Source organism: Capsicum annuum, chromosome 9 (genome assembly GCF_002878395.1).
Source record: "Capsicum annuum cultivar UCD-10X-F1 chromosome 9, UCD10Xv1.1, whole genome shotgun sequence".
Classification (NCBI taxonomy): Eukaryota; Viridiplantae; Streptophyta; class Magnoliopsida; order Solanales; family Solanaceae; genus Capsicum; species Capsicum annuum.
In genome coordinates this window covers 189,127,527-189,146,361 of record NC_061119.1, presented here as the reverse complement: position 1 = coordinate 189,146,361, position 18,835 = coordinate 189,127,527, and positions in this window count along the sequence as shown.

Genomic DNA, 18,835 nt, shown 5'->3' with positions numbered 1-18,835 from the left:
ATGTATGATGATGAAGATATGAATTATGTATGCGAATTATATCCATGCTTTTCCTACCATGTTTGAGATGTTGAATAAATACATGAAGTTTAATATCCTCAAATCATTACAATATGAACTAAATGTTACATGTTGCCGGTCCCTTATGCTTGAATGGTTTCCATGCAATTGCTATGAATAGTATATGTTGTCGGAATGCCCATGATATTAGAATATGAGATTTATGACTTAATAATAAGCATTCCTATTCATGATAGATATTATGATGACCATGTACTTCATGAAATACCCCACTTATGTATTATTGATTTTTATTGATGGTCGTGTACTGAACAAATTCCAGTTGTATCAGTTTCCTTCCATCGAATCCTAGGGGTACTTGTACCAGAAAAATATAGTTGTGTGCCTAGAGCCATGTCATGTTTTCATAATACTCTCAGTCAATCCATGATCTATAGAATTCAGACAGTCATGTGACTCAAGAAAACTCTGAAATCTGAGTAATCTTAGTAGTTCAGTAATCTCAGTAATCTCAGTGCTCAGTATCTTCAGCAACCTCAGTATTCATAGTCAATCTCAGTAACTTCAGTACTCTCAACCAGTTCTCAAAACTTAGTACATTTCGTCAGTCATTGGAATCCATTAAACTTAGTTTAGCTCTGCTAAACAATACCACTAGTATCAGTCTATTTAATTAGTATCAATTCAGCTAATCAGTTCAGTTCAGTTATTCAGTTCATCTTAGTTATTCAGTTTAGTGTCCTTTAGATGGGAGTAGAGGTTAGCACCGAGTGAACCCAAGGATGGGAACTCACCCACCAGTTCAGGGTGTGATTCTTAGTAGAAATTTTTGTGTTCTAGAACTACGTAGCCAGCGTAGGTTGAGACATCATAACCCGTTAGATTAGGGTTGATAAGGTGGCTTAACCCGTTATTTTAGGATTCTGACCTTTCTCACTTGAGTACCTGCCAGTATAGGTTTCTCACAGCTATCCTTACCAGTGGCACGGTATTGACACCCCTTTAGTAGGGGCAGAGATTAGACCTCAGCTTAGCTATTATAGCATATTTCGGGCATGTCGGTAAGATAACTACTTCCCATAGTTCAGTTATAGAGTTTAGGACTATCAGCTATAGCTACCCAGTCTCAATAAAGAACTCAGATAGTTCTTCAGATTTCAGTATATCAAAACTGTCAAATACAGTCAACTCAGAAATAAAATTGAACTCAGATAGTTTTCTTCAAATTTATCGACTATCAGATACAGTCACTTATGCTATGAAACACAAAATTTATTGAAACTCATGCTATCAGTACTCAGCTTCAGGACTATCAGATACAGTCAATCAGACCAGCTCTTCATAATTCAAACTGTCAAAAACAATCATTCATTTATTAATAATATAGTATCAGTCTCCCAATATTCAGTAATACAATATCAGATCCATCACTTATTAGTGATTTACATATTAATATCAGTAAACTCAGTCTTTCAGAATCTCATTATTAGTACACTCATGTTGTCAGTATTCAGACTCAGTAGTCAGTATCTCTACGAGTTCAGTTACATTTACGTATGCATGTATGTACTCTCACGTTCATATCAGCCAGTACTTTTCATGTATATAATCCTTTGCATTAAGCCTGCCTCAGTCGTATACTCAGTACATTCAGATGTACTGACACATTTGCGCTATGGTGCTTTCTCTTATGTTACACCATAGGTTCAAAGGTATGAGCTCCAAATCAGCAGTTTATTCCAGGATCAGTAGTCAGAGTTAGACGTGAGTCCTCATCCTTTGAGGACATGATGATTTTATTTCTATTTTAGTTTTTACTTTATTTTAGTAGTTGGAGTTAGTTGGGTACATGTCCCATCAACTCCTTATTCAGTTCTGTTAGAGGCTTTCGGACTAGATATCAGATTAGATGTTCAAACTTTAGTATTATGTTCCTTTTTGGTATTGTTATACCATATTTTTTAGATATGTATCAGTATTGAACCTTATGGCCTTACAGTTCATGTTTCCACATATTTTATAAGATATTATGCAGTTTACAGGTATAGATATCATTCATGGGTTAGCTTGTGGTCCCTCGGGGTCATGATCACCATGTAGCATTTTGGTTCAGCGAATCGGGGTGTTACAAACTTGGTATCGGAGCCTAAGGTTCAACAGTGTCCTAGGAAGTCTGAAAGCTGCATCAAGTAGAGTCTTGTACATGGGTGTCGTATACACCACACTTATGTGCAGGAGGCTACGAGATGTTTTAGGAACAGTTTCTCTTCTTTCATCTCTCAAGAACGTGCTATGGAAAGTTTCTTTAAGGAAACCATTTAGATTCATATCATGCACCTCTCATGTTCACTTTACCTTACTTTCAAGGCAATAGAAACAGTGAAGTTCAAAGTCCTAAAGACAGGGCTTTCTCAGACAGTCCCTACAGTCAGTTATGGGATTAGCCACAGACTCAAACAGTATCCCATCAGTTCATTATTATTCCAAGGTCATACAGATTTTATTCATGATCATGAGAACTCATTCTTGAACCCAAAAGTTTAGCAGTAGTAGAGTTGGGATAGTATTATTCTATTTGATCAGATTATGCATTCATGGGGATTAGATCAGTAGGCTTGAATAGTACGAGCTAAACACTTAAGTTTATTGACTCAAAATTAAGCATGAAGGTGTGAATGTGATATTAGCAGTATATGAGGAAACAGAATCAGATGATGTGTTTAGTAAGACAGGCAGGTGTTGAACAGAATGTAGGTATGTGATGGTTGATCAAATGACCAAGTCAAACTCTCAAGATTCCAGTAGTAGTGCCAGTATGTATAGAAAAATAGTAAGAGAAGACGATTCCCAACCCATACTCTTCTCAGTACAAAGATTTGTACTTTAGCTATCACGAAAACCAACTCAGGCATTGCATACAAACTCTATGGTCACAAACCATGCTCATGTATCTCTTTTTCCATGATCATGTATGAATTCAATTTCAACCATAAGGAGTCCCTTTTATTCTGCAGTACGAGTCATGTTCCATAAGAACAATCTACTTTAATGCATTTTCCATGGGATCATGTGCGCCTTCAGTTCCCAGTATAAGGGGTTCAGTTCCAGCTCCCTCAGTATTCGAATCATGTCCCACGAGTACAGATAACTCTAGACCCAGGTTGTGCAGCTCATGACTCATGTACATATATCATGCTTTCCAGTAAACTTAGCTTTCATCACTCATGTTATGCCCCTACAAATCAGATATATTTAGACTATGTCATGTATATCCTCAGTTCAGACCTTATTGGTAAATCCAAACTATTGATATTTTATTCCTCAAGTTTCAGTCATGTGTCAAGATTAGTTTGTATCTATTCATGTTTTAGTTCCTCCTGATTTACTCCTCCAGTTAGCTCTCCTTATGGAACAGTGTAGTGATGAGCAGTTGTTAATCTAAGAGAATATTGTTTCATGCTTACTTTGCATGAGGGTGTAGTTGTGAAGATAGGCTTGAATGTAATGATAAATGTGCAAGAAAACGTCTAGAAAGGGGTCGTATTTAGATGTTGGGAAAGTAAAAAGTGAAAGTGTACATTTAGATCCTTGACTTATGTCAGTACCCAGCATGTCGCCATCAAAAACTAAGTTGCCAAATCAATTATAGTTTCAGTATCCAGCACTCAGTGATCAGTGTTCAATCCTTGAATTTAGTACTTTTGTACTAGCTATAGGCTTAGTTATAATGTCATATTCAGTTCAGTAACCAGATTTCAAACTCAGTTCAGTTCCACACATGCTTGACCATAGCATTCAGGTTGTCAGTACTCAGTTATCAGTGTTTTAGTACCCTAGTTTAAAGAATACCTCAGATCCATGTCGTGCACTTGGTCTCGCATTCGAAAATAATAAAGACTTCATGAATCCATGCTCAGATACCTCATTCTACTCAATTAGTCCTTATCTCTTATGCATAAAACTCAAAAATCTCAGCCCAGCTATTCAGACAATGTACAATTTAGCTTTGCAGATCTAGTATTCAGCTATCAGTTATTCAGTTAATCAAATAAGTTAGTGTATTTATGCACTCGTGTTTAGCTTAGTTCATGTATCATGTCTCAATTTTAGATCCTAGCTATTCAGTCATGACTCAGTTCCTAGGTGTCTTATGCATCGCCTCAATTTCCCTCAGTAGCTCATCCAAGTCAGTATTCTTTGAGGGACATTGTGTCCCAAGGGGGATATACATCATACCCCCAAAATTTCATGACATAAATATGTTGCTCTATTTTCTTTTGATGAATCCAGTTTGGAGAAGGGGTACTCATAAGTTAACCCTCAAGCTCCAACTTTAGTCGTATGCCATGTTTTCAAGATTTAGTTCAGATCATGATATTCAGTATATCTACCACGTCCCAGACTTAGTTATGTTCTCATGTTTCCGATCATGCATATGGACTTAGTTATGTTCTCATGTTTCTGATCATGTTCTCATGGGTTTATGACTGGCATGACTGAAAGCTAAGCACAACATACTGAACATGCATTCACATATTATGTTAGACATATAATCATGCATCAGATATGCATGGATTCAGCCTTTCAGTTGTGCATCAAATATGCATTCTCATTTTGATAAAACTTACTTTATTAGAATCCTCAGTCTTATATTCTTAAATCAGCTTCCCGTGCATCAGATATGCATGTTCAGTATGTTGTGCTCAGCTTTCAGTCATGCCAGTCATGAACCCATGTTTTAGTAGTGTATTTCTTGTACGTACTTTATCTTATCATCTCTCCTACTTTAGTTAATTTCCATTCGAGGACTAATGTTCCCAAGGGGGAGATAATGTAATACCCCATATGTTTCTAAGCTAGGAGACGAACCATTTTTCCTATGTATGAAACCTCTTATCCTGTGAGTAGCATTTTAGTGCATGACTTACAATGAGTATCCTAGTGATAAGATAGCTTATTATATATTAAGCATTTTCATATGAGTCACTTAAGGTAATACAAGATAAGAGTTTTTGAATCCATCAAGTTTTAGTGTTCGATTTTGCAAGGGTCATCTTTGAACATGTATAACTCAATGTTAATATGGTGTTTCTGCATATTTCTACCCACCACATTGTGGATAATTGAATTAGCTTTCCAACGATACCAATTTCACCTTAATCCAATACCCGAGTAAAATGTTATGCCCATTTTTGTGAGAGACAGTAAGGATAGATGATTGGTTAGGCGCCGCCCAACACAGACATAGGCGATTGGTTATGTGCCACCGAATCTAGCTTAGGAAATCACTTGGGCACAGCCTAAGTCAATTCCAAGTGCCAAAAATACTATGTTTTGAGTTATTTTAAGGGAAATTAAGTCTTTTAACACTCCTTACACGTCCCTATACTTAACCCTACGAAATATATAGCTTTTAATCATATTACAATCCTATTAACATCTCAAAGCTCATCATCCAACATCACCATAGGAGAAAAACAACTAGGGTTGCACAATCAAGCTTGACGATCCAATTCCAAGGAAATTCCTCCGTCAATCATCAAGAATCTTCCTTCTAAGGTATGCATAGTATTCATCCATGGATTCCTTTCATCTGTGGAGTTCAAGAATCAATCTTTAAAATACAAAATCTTGGTTGATTGTCGTGATATTATCATACCCATGTTGATGCTTGTTTGTTTTGCTATATAATAGTATGTGTGAGATGATTTATGGATCCCTTTCATCCATAAGGCTCAAAATCCCTCTTTTTCATTATAAAGTATGATTTCTATATTGTTGGGTGTTGATGATCATGTTGTTGATATTGGGTGATTCTCAAGAGGGAATATTTATGTGTTTTTTTGTGAATTCATGATATCATATGAGTTGGAAACATATAAATTTGGTTGTTCATAATGTATAATTTGATGAAATCCACCTATACCTTAAAGAATGCATGCAAGGTGTTTGATAAAATGCCTAGTATGTTAGAATTTCATATTTACATGATTTCATGAAATCTAAATAACAAGTTCATGTTAGCTATACACATCAATATGAATTTTCATGCTAATTGTGTATTCTTATGGTAGAGGCATGAAGCATGTATGATGATGAAGATATGAATTATGTATGCGAATTATATCCATGCTTTTCCTACCATGTTTGAGATGTTGAATAAATACATGAAGTTTAATATCCCCAAATCATTACAATATGAACTAAATGTTACATGTTGCCGTTCCCTTATGCTTGAATGGTTTCCATGCGATTGCTATGAATAGTATATGTTGTCAAAATGCCCATGATATTAGAATATGAGATTTATGACTTGATTATAAGCATTCCTATTCATGATAGATATTATGATGACCATGTACTTCATGAAATCCCCCACTTATGTATTATGGATTTTTATTGATGGTCGTGTACTCAAGAAATTCAAGTTGTGTCACTTTTCTTCCATCGAGTCCTGGGGGTTCTTGTACCCGAAAAATATAGTTGTGTGCCTAGAGCAATGTCATGTTTTCACGATACTCTCAGTCAAGCCATGATCTATAGAATTCAGTCAGTCATGTGACTCAAGAAAACTCAGAAATCTCAGTAATCTTAGTAGTCCAGTAATCTCAGTAATCTCAGTGCTCAGTAACTTCAGCAACCTCAGTATTCATAGTCAATCTCAGTAACTTCAGTACTCTCAACCATTCCTCAGAACTCAGTATATTCCGTCAATCATTAGAATCCAGTAAACTTAGTTTAGCTCTGCTAAACAATACCATTAGTATCAGTCCAGTTAATCAGTATTAGTTCAGCTAATCAGTTTAGTTCAGTTATTTAGTTTAGCTTAGTTATTCAATTTAGTGTCCTTCAGATGGGAGTAGAGGTTAGCTCCAAGTGAATCCAAGGATGGGAACTCACCTGCCAGTTCGGGGTGTGATTCTTAGTAGCAATCCTTGTGTTTCAGAACTTCGTAGCCAGCGTAGGTTGAGATATCTAAACCCATTAGATTAGGATTGATGAGATGGCTTAACCCATCAGTTTAGGGTTCCCTCCTCTCTCACTTGAGTACTTGCCACTATAGGGTTCTCATAGTTGTCCTTACCAGTGGCGCAGTATTGACACCCCTCCAGACGGGGCAGAAATTGGACCCCAGCTTAGCTATTATAGCATATTTTGGGCATATCGGCTAGATAACTACTTCATATAGTTTTAGTTACAAATTTTAGGACTATCAGCTATAGCTACCCAGTCTCAATAAAGAACTCAGAAATTTCTTCAGATTTCAGTATATCAGGACTGTCAAATACAGTCAACTCAGAAATAGAATTAAACTCAGATAGTTTCCTTCATATTTATGGACTATCAGATACAGTCACTTATGCTATCAATCACAAAATTTATCAAAACTTATGCTATCAGTACTAAGCTTCAGAACTATCAGATGCAGTTAATCAGACCAGTTCTTCATAATTCGAACTGTCAAAAAAATCATCCTTTATCAGTAATATAGTATCAGTCTCCCAATATTCAGTAATACAGTATCAGATCCATCACTTATTAGTGATTTACATATTAATATCAATCAACTTAGTCTTTCAAAATCTCATTATCAGTACACTCATGTTGTCAGTATTCAGACTCAGTAGTTAGTATCTCCACGAGTTCAGATATAGTTACGTATGCATGTATGTACTCTCACGTTCATATTAGTTAGTATTTTTGATGCATATAACCCTTTTCATTTAGCCTACCTCACTCGTATACTTAGTACATTCAGACGTACTGACGCATTTGCGCTATGGTGATTTCTCTTATGTTACACCATAGGTTCAGAGGCATGAGCTCCAAATCAGCAGTTGATTCCAGGATCATCAATCAAAGTTAGGCGTGAGTCCTCATCCTTTGAGGACATGATGATTTCATTTCAATTTCAGTTTTTACTTTATTTCAGTAGTTGGAGTTAGTTAGGGACATATCCCATCAACTTCTTAGTCATTTCAGTTAGAGACTTTCGGACTAGATGTCAGATTAGATGTTCAGACTTTAGTATTTATGTTTCTTTTTGGTATTGTTATACCATATTTTTCAGATATGTATCAGTATTGAACCTTATGGCATTATAGTTCATGTTTCCACATATTTTATGAGATATTACGCAGTTTACAGGTATAGATATCAGTCATGGGTTAGCTTGTGGTCCCTCAAGGTCATGAGCACTATGTAGCATTTCGGTTCAATGAATTGGGGCGTTACAGCTATAGGTTGGTTAGTCATGGACCTTACTTTTCTTTAGGCATCTGACATGTTGGATCATATGATAGAGCAGAGTAGAGCTTGGCATACCAGGGATTCTGAGGTAGCAAGCTCTACTGTATCTATTGGCATGACGGCAGAGCAGAGACAAAGGAAAGAGGAATGTGGCCAAGATATGGCTCATACGAAAACACAGATAGACCTTCTCACTAAGCATTTATTATCAGGAAAAATAGAGAAGGTAAAAGTTGTAGCATCATAGGGAAGAGCTGACTCCGATCTTGAGGAAGAAGCCAATTACTCAAAAAGTCAGATGGGTTTCCGAGATGGTGGCCAAGGAAACCAAGGTTGGAACCATCAAGGATATTGGAAGAATAAAAGTGATAGGAGTGGACTGTATGTACTTCCTAAAAGCCGTGATAATGCTGCCACCAGTTCATGAAAAATATCCATGGAGGACATGATGGAGAAACTATTAAAGGGAGTTGAGGTGGCAAATTATAGGGAGACTACTATAAAGAGTGACGTATGTTCCATAATTCAACTCATAAATTCACACTCAGTTGCTATTAAACAATTAGAGTAGCAGATGAGCCAATTATCTGCAGCATTTAAACAAAGATAGAATGGGACTCTACTAAGTGATATAGTTCATAATCTGAGGATTGATGGATCGTGTATGGCCATTACCACTAGGAGCGGTAAGATGTTATATGGACCAGGTTTGGGAGCTTCCTCTTATACTGATGAGGTTGAAATAGATTGGGAGATAGTTAATGAATCTCCAGTGGTTCCTGTAGAGTTGGGAAGTTTGAAAAAGAAGAGTGCGGAAGTTGAACAACCATCTAAGCCGAAGCATGTTAGTGATATGGAGCAAGGCATAAAAAAGGAGGTAAGAGTTTCTCCAACTGAAATCCCAAGGCAGCCACCCCCATTTCCGCAACGATTAAAGAAGAAAGAAGATGATGGCAAGTTTAGAAAATTCATGGCTATGTAGAAGCAGTTGACAGTGAATGTGCCCTTAGTTGAAGTAATGGAACAGATGCCCAGATATGCTAAGTTTATGAAAGACCTATTGACAAAGAAAAGGACTGTGAGCTATGAAATGGTAGACAATCTTTATCATTGTAGTGCTATTGCTACAATATCTATTATCCCGAAGAAAGTTGATCCGGGAGCATTTACTGTTCCATGTACAATTGGATTGCTAAAGTTTGAAAAGGCCCTTTGTGATCTTGGGGCAAGTATCAATCTTAAGCCATTGACGGTTTTCAAGAAACTAGGTTTGGGAGATCCTACGCCCACTAATATGCGGCTTCTAATGGCGGATAGATCAGTAAAAAGGCCGATTAGGATTCTACATGATGTACTTGTAAAAGTTGTTGATTTTATATTTCCTGCCAACTTTGTAATTCTTGATTACACAGTGGACTTTGAAGTGCCTATAATTTTGGATAGGCCATTCTTAGCAACTGGGAGGGTGTTAGTTGACATGGAGCTGAATGAGCTGAAATTTAGGCTCAATGAGAAAGAAGTTAGCTATGAAGTATGTCGGTCTATGAAACAACAAAAAGAGATGAGTGTCTTCTCGATTATTGATGTATTCTATGAGGATAAGAAAGATGTACCAGTTAAGGATATGTATTTTGTGGAGACCATAGCTGGTTTGGTTGAACTTGCAAGCAAGGATGTGAGTGACTTCAAAGTGGTTAGACTAGGATAAAGTATTCTCTTGATCCAACAAATGATGTACAAATGGTATCATCAATGTATCTTGACTAAGTTTGAGTATTCAGGATAATCGATTCGTGCCGCGACGTTAAATCAAGCGCTACATGGGAGGCAACCCATGATTTTATTTTCATTTTATCATGTAAAACAAAAATGCAAAAATAAGAGTCGAGCCAAGACCGAAACTACGACGCTTGGTGGGAGGTAACCCATCTTTCTAATCATTTTTGTTGTTTTTGATTAAGTGTAGGTGCATGAAGTACTAAGGAGGAGATTAGTACCAATTTTGATTTGGAAGTGAGCCATGTCAATGGTGGTAAGTTTAGGAGTGATGGAAACATTATAGGTAAGTTGGATTGGTAAAATGTGTAAGGCTTAAGTATGATTCGCATTAGAGTCGTGCCTCGAATTATGTTAATTCGACCCAAAAAAATTTCACAGTACGACTTTATTTTGTGACTTTCAATGAGGTATGTGATCGTAGCATTGGGATCGGGCAGATAGGCCCAATGCCAAAGCCCACCACTGACCTGATGGGGGTGTGAGGGCGAAGCCCCTGTGATATGGACCTTTCCGACCAAGAGTGCACTGCATTTCCAATTGCCTATGCTCACTACCTTACTTAGGCCATATATTAGGCGCTGCCTATGTCAACATAGGTGATAGGTTAGGCGCCGCTTGTACCATTGCCTATGCTCACTTCCTCACTTAGATGATAGGTTAGGCACCACCTATGTCAACATAAGCGATAGGTTAGGCATTGTTTGTATCATTTCCTATGCTCACTGCCTCACTTAGGCGATAGGTTAGGTGCCGCCTATGTCAACATAGGCGATAGGTTAGGCGTCGCTTGTACCATTGCCTATGCTCACTGCCTCACTTAGGAAATAGGTTAGGCGCCGCCTATGTCAACATAAGTGATAGGTTAGGCACCGCTTGTACCATTATCTATGCTCAATGTCAACTTAGGCGATAGGTTAGGCGCTACCTATGTCAACTTAGGCGATAGGTTAGGCACCGCCTATGTCAACATAGGCTATAGCTTAGGCTCCACCTATGTCATTGCCTATGCCTACTGTCTGGTTACTTTGCTACTTGTTTTGTATGAAAAATAGTACCAAATAACTTTGTTATTTGCTCCAATAATGATCTCCATGCAGGTGGCATGACTCCTAATATGGATGAGAAGTACTACTAGCCAAGTTCTTTATCTTGTTATTTGCAATAGAGACAGTGCTGAGCATAAGTCTGGGGTGGCTGGTTACTTTTCTACTTGTTTTGTAAGAAAATAAGACCTTCTCCTTAGTATACTTCTTGATAGGATTAGTTATTTTGTTTATTTTATTTTGTTAGTTATTTAGTCATAATTAGGTGATTTTCTCGATGATGGATGGATGACACAGTCTTAAGAGAAAATTAGTTATTTAATTGCATGTAACTGTTCTTGTGGGTCACATGACATTATAACATAAGTATGTGATGGATCATTACATTTACAACACCTAGGCTCTAGTTGTGAATCTTGTTGTGATTGTTGGTTTTAGTTGAATTCATGTAATTATTGGGTCGAGAATCTATAATGCTCCTAATTGAGTTGACCATGTTCCATGAGTGTGTAAGACTATTGTATATTCCTTATTGCAACTGATGCTAGAACTTGCCTAGTGTGTGTGCAAAGCGAAGTAAAGATTGTGAGTTTAGGAGATAATTTAGGCATTTCTTTGATAGCCATTGTTCATACCTTTTTTTGACCTACCTTTGTAAATTATCTTAGCTAGCCCTATTGAGCCTTTAGCTTGTTCTTTTGTTAGCCTCATATGAAGCCTATTCCATTCTTTAATAAATCGTAATTTGATCCAAAAGGTCCTATGCGCTTTAATGTAAAATAAATGTGAGTTAGTAGTTTGACAATAAGGGGGAAAAGGTGAAATTGATGCCCCAAAGTCTAGTTATTGGCGTGAGCAATTGATGTGGTTAGGAGTAGCTAAAATAGTTCAAAAATTTAAAAATTTTATCCTAAACATGTTACAATGAACCTGTTTTGGCCCTGGTCCTTCTTGGACATTGTGCACCTCAACTAAGGCAAATTACTTAAGTTTAGCATGGCTATTATAGGGGTGCGTAACGTGAAAAGGGTGCAAAAAAAAATATTTGAAAGGATTGCATACTTCCACCATAGTGTTATTAATTAAGCTTAATAAGTTGGGGTGAAAAGCAAATCTGTAAAGATAGCAGAAGTGGAAATAGGTTGTTAGAGATTGGTCTTAATTGCATAATGTGGTGTATTAAAGCGCTTAGGAAAGATAGTCACTAATTCTGGCCAAAATAGTTCCTACCCATCCTTTAGCATGCATTACAACCCATAAAAGACCTATATGATCCTAATCTTAGCATTCTGATATTAGTGGAGTATTACACTAAGGGCAAGCATATGGTCATCAGTTGTAATTTCAGAATTCTTTGTGAGAGTGAGCACAACTTGACTCTTGTACCCATTTTGTTAGAAATTGCATGACTGTGAGTAATTATCGGTAACTTTCTTGTTGTAAGGACACATTATTGATGAAGGTTGGGTAATTTATATGATTTCTACGGTTAAAGGATATGCATAAAATTGCCAACTTAATGAGTCTATTCTTGAGGGTAGGTTGTCTCTAGTAATGATTCCTGAATCTACTTCATGTTCATAATTGTTGTGTGAGCCTATTTGAGCATCTTATCTTCCTTTGTGGGTGTTATGGCTTGTGTAGTATGTATAAATGGATATGTTGTTGAAGGATGAACGAATCTTTAAGTGTGGGGTGGTGATCTTTGGTTTATTTATACACCTAAGCACCATAATTTATCCATATTTTAGCTATGTTTAGAGAACAAAGTGCCTAGTTTATTATGTTTTTACTCTACTTCTATGTAATTGAGCTAACCGATGTGATTAGCATGATTTCAAGTATTAATGAGGTAGATGAAGACATTATGGGACTATGGAATGCGGATGGCTTATGACACAAGAGAGAGTAGCAACCTTGACCAAATGTGGCGCCTAGAAACTACAATCTGGACCAAATGTGATGCATGGGAACTTTCTCCAGGGCAAATTTGCCATTTATAGTAAGTTGAGGACTTAGAAGGAAACGATGAGATAGAAGGCTATTAAAAGACATGTTGCAGATTTTTTAAGGGGGATTCACATTCTGTATTATTTTGAAAACAAGAGAAAGCGGCTTAGCTTGAGGAGAGAGAGAGAAACGTTTTTCTCTCTTATTTTTTCTATTCATCTTCTCCACCAAGATCGTTCTAAGTTTTGGTATGATGAATATTTCTATCGTGATTTCCATTTTATTCATGAGTAGCTAAGTTTATTTGTTAGGGTTATGGAAACCTTGTAGTATACTCTCTATTGCTATGGATTTTTGAATTTATGATGTGTTAATCCACTTATATCATTACTCTCTTCGTTATGATTGAATTCTCGTGGTTGCAAACATAGGGAACATTCCATTATAGCAATAACTTGTTCGATGGAAAAGTTATTGTTTGGAAAAGAGAGTAGTGACAATAAAAGAGGGTTTCCAACCTCTATTTTACACGTTAATGCCTTAGCAGGATTAACTACTTGGAGAGTTCGTATGATTGGTTGTCCACTTTGGATTCGAGAGAACTAAGGTGAATAAATCCTTGATGGTTGAGAAACACTTGGATTTAGAATTAGAATACATCTCTCTACAAGTGCATGCATGTGTAAATCCTTATTACTCGTAGTTAATAGAGAAGTAAAAGATACAAGGGGGACATAACCCTAACTTATCATTCTCTGTGATCAAATATTAATACACATATTGCTTCCTTGTTATATAGTAACTATCATTTCAAATTTAAACCAAAACCCCCCATTCAGGAACCTCTGACCAACAGTTCAGTAACAACTACAATACTTAGTAACACAGTATTCCCTGTGGGATTCGACACCTAACCTGGTTGGGTTCTATATTTGACAGCAACCGCTTACTCTCTCGTAAGAGGTGTAATTTGGGTGTATCAAGGCGCTCAGGCCTTCATGATTCGGGATGCTCGTCACAGCTAGGGTGTCGGCTCAGGTCATGACATAAGTGAAGTCAATCAAAAAGTGATGTAAAAACAATAATTCTTACCACGTTAAGGAAAAAAGGGTTGAGAATTTACCAATAACCTCAGGTACCAGTCCATAACCAGCCTGCCTCAAACGATATGAACAATAAAACAATAATATCCAAACAATAATTATCTAACTGGCAAACCTAGATAAATAATAATCTGATTTGACCCACATAAGCCCAGAAGATACATGAAAACACTCAAAAAATAACAACCATAACCTGTACCTTTATAGTCCTCTATAAAACCTAAGTCCAGGTTCTAAACAATTATATTGGTGGTAGACAACGCATAATTATGAATGAGTTCAGGGAAAAATAGTACCATCAACCAATCCACTACCGTAATGTACCAAGTAGATATACTACCTCCAGCTCAATCGTTCATAAAAGATATGACCTACGAGGACCTTCCTTGTCTAGCACCATGACTCAGCGGACGTATGGACCCATGGAGGACTCGAGATGTGTGTTTGTATATATATATATATATATATATATATATATAATAAGATGGGTTGGCCTTGAATCATAATTGAATGAGTGAGCTTCAATAAATTCCCTTCTCAAAATTGAATTTAGGACTAAAACAAGATAATAATGTGGAAAGGGTCAAAATATCCCTCAATCTAAGTTAGTAAGTAGTGGTGAAAGAGAATGGGCAAGAAATTGATCGGAAATAGCCTTGGTCTATGTTTCCAAGGAAATATGTTAAGTTTGAAAGGCCATAAGTCATTAATAAAGGTGACACGACTTCCAATTAAAGTTGATTTTAAATTTGTGATGTGGGAATAACGTCCTTTTTGAAAGTAGTAGTAAAACTGAGGTTTCATGTGGAATTGTTTCACTAATCAGTGGAAATGTGTCTAAACTCATCCATCCCATCACTAGTATATGAATAGTACCATTACAAGTATTTAAGCATCTATAAGCTATGTCACAGCTCAAATCAAACATAAAAAATTAACCTGGCATCCAATTATTATTGTATCCACGACCCCGGGCCCAACAGTATATAACTCAAAAAGATATTAACATCATAAACATGGAAACAAGGGTAAACAAGAACCAACAATATATGACTCAACAAGATATTAATGTCATAAAATAGGAAACTAGGGGACATAATGGATAAACCACTAGAAGCATCTAATAAGTAAATATCTTCCAAAATACTAAGTAATATTACTAAGGATCCCTTATGAAAATCAATGGTTAATCAAGTCTATTATCTGGTGTAAATAAAATCCTACAGCCTTAACTGGTATTCTAGGCTAACGTTTGGGTTACATTTATATTTTAACTCCCCAAATTAGGTCAAGTCAAAATATATCTACTTACAAGCATAACACATAATTCCTACCTAGCATGTAATATATATAATACACAATCACATAGAGATAATTAGAACTGTGATAATTAGAACGGCGTCTACCTCAATGTTGAATAGTAGTCTTAAATTTTTGTCAAATTACTCATCCTTTCTCCATGATCCTATAATAATGTCGTATTATTAAAAACATAATCTAGACATTAAAATAAATAAAATGATACCCATATTGCAATATAAAATTTTGGACCTAAAATTGGGTTAAAATAGGCCAGTGGGGTCCAAAAAAAGAATTCTAATATGTAATTCATAACCAAGTTCCTTGAAAGACAAGAAATGTGTGCTCTAAATTTGAGCACAAGCGAAGCTCATATCGGAGCACAAATCAGCCTCAATAGATAATTAATATAGGAGCAAAAATATAAATTGAATAGAGTATTTAAAAAAAAATGATGAAATTAAGGGAGAATGACCATCTCAACATCCTCTACTCATCCCCAATTCTGATTTATGATTTCCCACAATTCCTTGAGAGCTCAATTCTATTAATGTCTATTTAGGACTTGGAAAATAAAATAATATCAGGGGAGACAAAAATATGTAGGCCCATGACTTACTCGTCGTGATCGAGATGACCCTTAGCTGCTCTTATGATGTTTAACAGAAGAAATTGTTGTGAACACTATGAAAAGTGTCGCAAATGCAAAGAAGAAAAGGGATCGGTCCTACCTGACACTTCGTCACGAATGCTAGAGGGAAGTCTCACCATAGAGACATTAATGAGTTTAACCCTTCACAACTGCAATATGGACCTCTCAAATGCAAAGACAAAATATTGGATTCACCAAATACTGGAAAACCAAAAAATATGCTAGGTCCAATGCACTTTGACCAGGGACTCCGAATTTATTTGAAACTCACAGAAATAAGCCATTCTACCATATAAAGTTCAATATTTTCAACTCAACAAAACCATTGAAATTTCCAATCTAGGTCCGTACGACAAAATATGTGGCCTACACCCATAGTTTCAGGCAACATTCCCATTCTTTCTCAACAACCTGATAAGGACCAACATATTGAAGACTATGTTTTCCTTTTATCCCAAACATCATAAATACTTTCATGAGAGATACTTTTTAGAAATACCCTATCATTAGTTTCAACTAAAAATCTCTTTCCTTTACATTGGTATAGCAATTTTGCAAACTGTGGGTAGTTTTCATCCTCTCTTTCATAACCTTAACCTTCTTAACTGCTTGCTGTACCAATTTGGGCCCCAAGAATCTAGTTTACCAAACCTCATACCCCCAATAGGTTACAAACATTTTTTACCATATAATGTCTCGAATGGTGCCATTTGGATGCTAGGGTAGAAATTATTATTTTAAGGAATCTCAATTAGAGACAAGTGATCCACCTAGATACCAATAAAATCAATAGCATATGTCCTCAATATATCTTTTAATGTTTGTATAGTGCCATCAACTTGTCCAACCATTTATGGATAAAAGGTGGTACTAAGGTTCATTTATGTATCCAGTCCTTTCAAATAAGATCTTTAAAACTGAGAAGTAAATTTCATGCCACTTTAGATATGATTGAAACCAGCACGCCATCCAATTTGGCAATTGCATAATTATACACTTTTGCATATTCCTATCTTGAGTAAGTAGTCTTCATAAGTAGAAACTAAACAATGACCAACTGGAGTCATATATTTTGTAATACGTGGTAGACCTATGATAAAATCTATATTCGCCATCTCACATTTCCATACAGAAATTGTTATGTATTGAGAGGTACCTTCTGACCATAATTATCTTTTGATTGTTGGTTTATTGTAACACCCCACATTTATGAACTAAAACATAAACTACCATTCCTACATTTTTATACCCAAAAACCAATGATTCCTATGTAAATATAAGTATGTTGATCAATTTTATAGTGTGGGAACCTATTTGTGTTAGCCTCTTATATTAGAGTTATAATAATGACAATCTAATGAGTGAAGTTTTGCAGGATATTTGAAAATTGCTAATGATGGAAAGATATCTCACACAAAATATAAAGGATCAAAGAAGAATAATTCAACATAAAAGTAAGCAAGAGAGCCGGCTCCAAAAGTGGAAATGCATCAAATCATGAAAATCCAAGGCCACAACATCTAAACAGTATGGCAAGCAAATAAATCAAGTATTTGAATAAAAAGAAAGATGGATCACCAACCCATAATCATGGTAAATCAAATTAATCAAGACTTAGGAAAAAATAAGGAAGACCACAACCTCTACATGGACATATCTAACATGGACGTGTATGGTTGTAGAATTTGCACCACGTATGGAAGACATACCTTATGGTGACATTCTTCAATCAAGAAATCAAGTTGAATCCTTGATTGAGAAGAAATTTCATGGTTTTCCTTACAAGGAGCAACAATAGAAAAAGCCAAAAACTATATAAAAAAAAAAAGACAAAAGGCTGAAGCACTCGTGCAACTTCAAGAAAGATTCAAAGTCTCTCAATCTTAGTCTCACAATTTTGTAACTTTTACTTCCCAATGGTTGTATAATGAATAGGATCGAGACAAATTTGTAATACAAACTGAAGTTGTGTAACAAAATGTGAAGAACAACATAAGTCTTCGGAACTTATTTCCAATCATTGTACTCGAGCCCAGTATTGAAACATCGAAGGAAAAGTTGAAACCCAAGGGGACTTGAAGTAGGCCCCACTTTTGTGTTCCGAACTAGGATAAATCACAGTGTGCTTATCTTAAATTCAATTATTTACTTTTTTTATTATTTCAAATCTAATTTGTTTTGTCAAGTGTACTGATCTACAGGTAAGTCGACTGTGAGGCATCAATAGTCAACTCCCCAAAATTTTTAATTCACCTCTCTCTTAAATTTTTGTTTGTATTAGAGCAAGTCTCACTAAGAGTGTTACTTAACTGTACGTCTGAAAAGATCAAATGACAGACTATCAATTTCAAGGTGCTCTTCTTACGAATGGTTACTGTTCCACAAGATCACCTTACTTTAATGGATAACACTACTCTTACTGGAAGAATAGATTCATAATTTTTATCCAATCAAATGACTTCCTATCTTGGGTTTTCATTAAGAAGGGACCAAAGCATATTCCAAGACTCAAAGATAAGCAAAATGACAAAGACAAAGAATCTAGCAGCATTGACGTAGAAGACCTTGAAAGCTTTGAGGTCACCAAAGAACAACAAGAGGTAATTCAAACTAATGAACATACTATAACTTTACTTCTTTATGCAGTTAGTGAAGCAGAATACGACAAGATATCAACTTGTGAGACTGCAAAGGAAATATGGGACAAATAGAAGTAACATATAAAAGAATCACAAAAG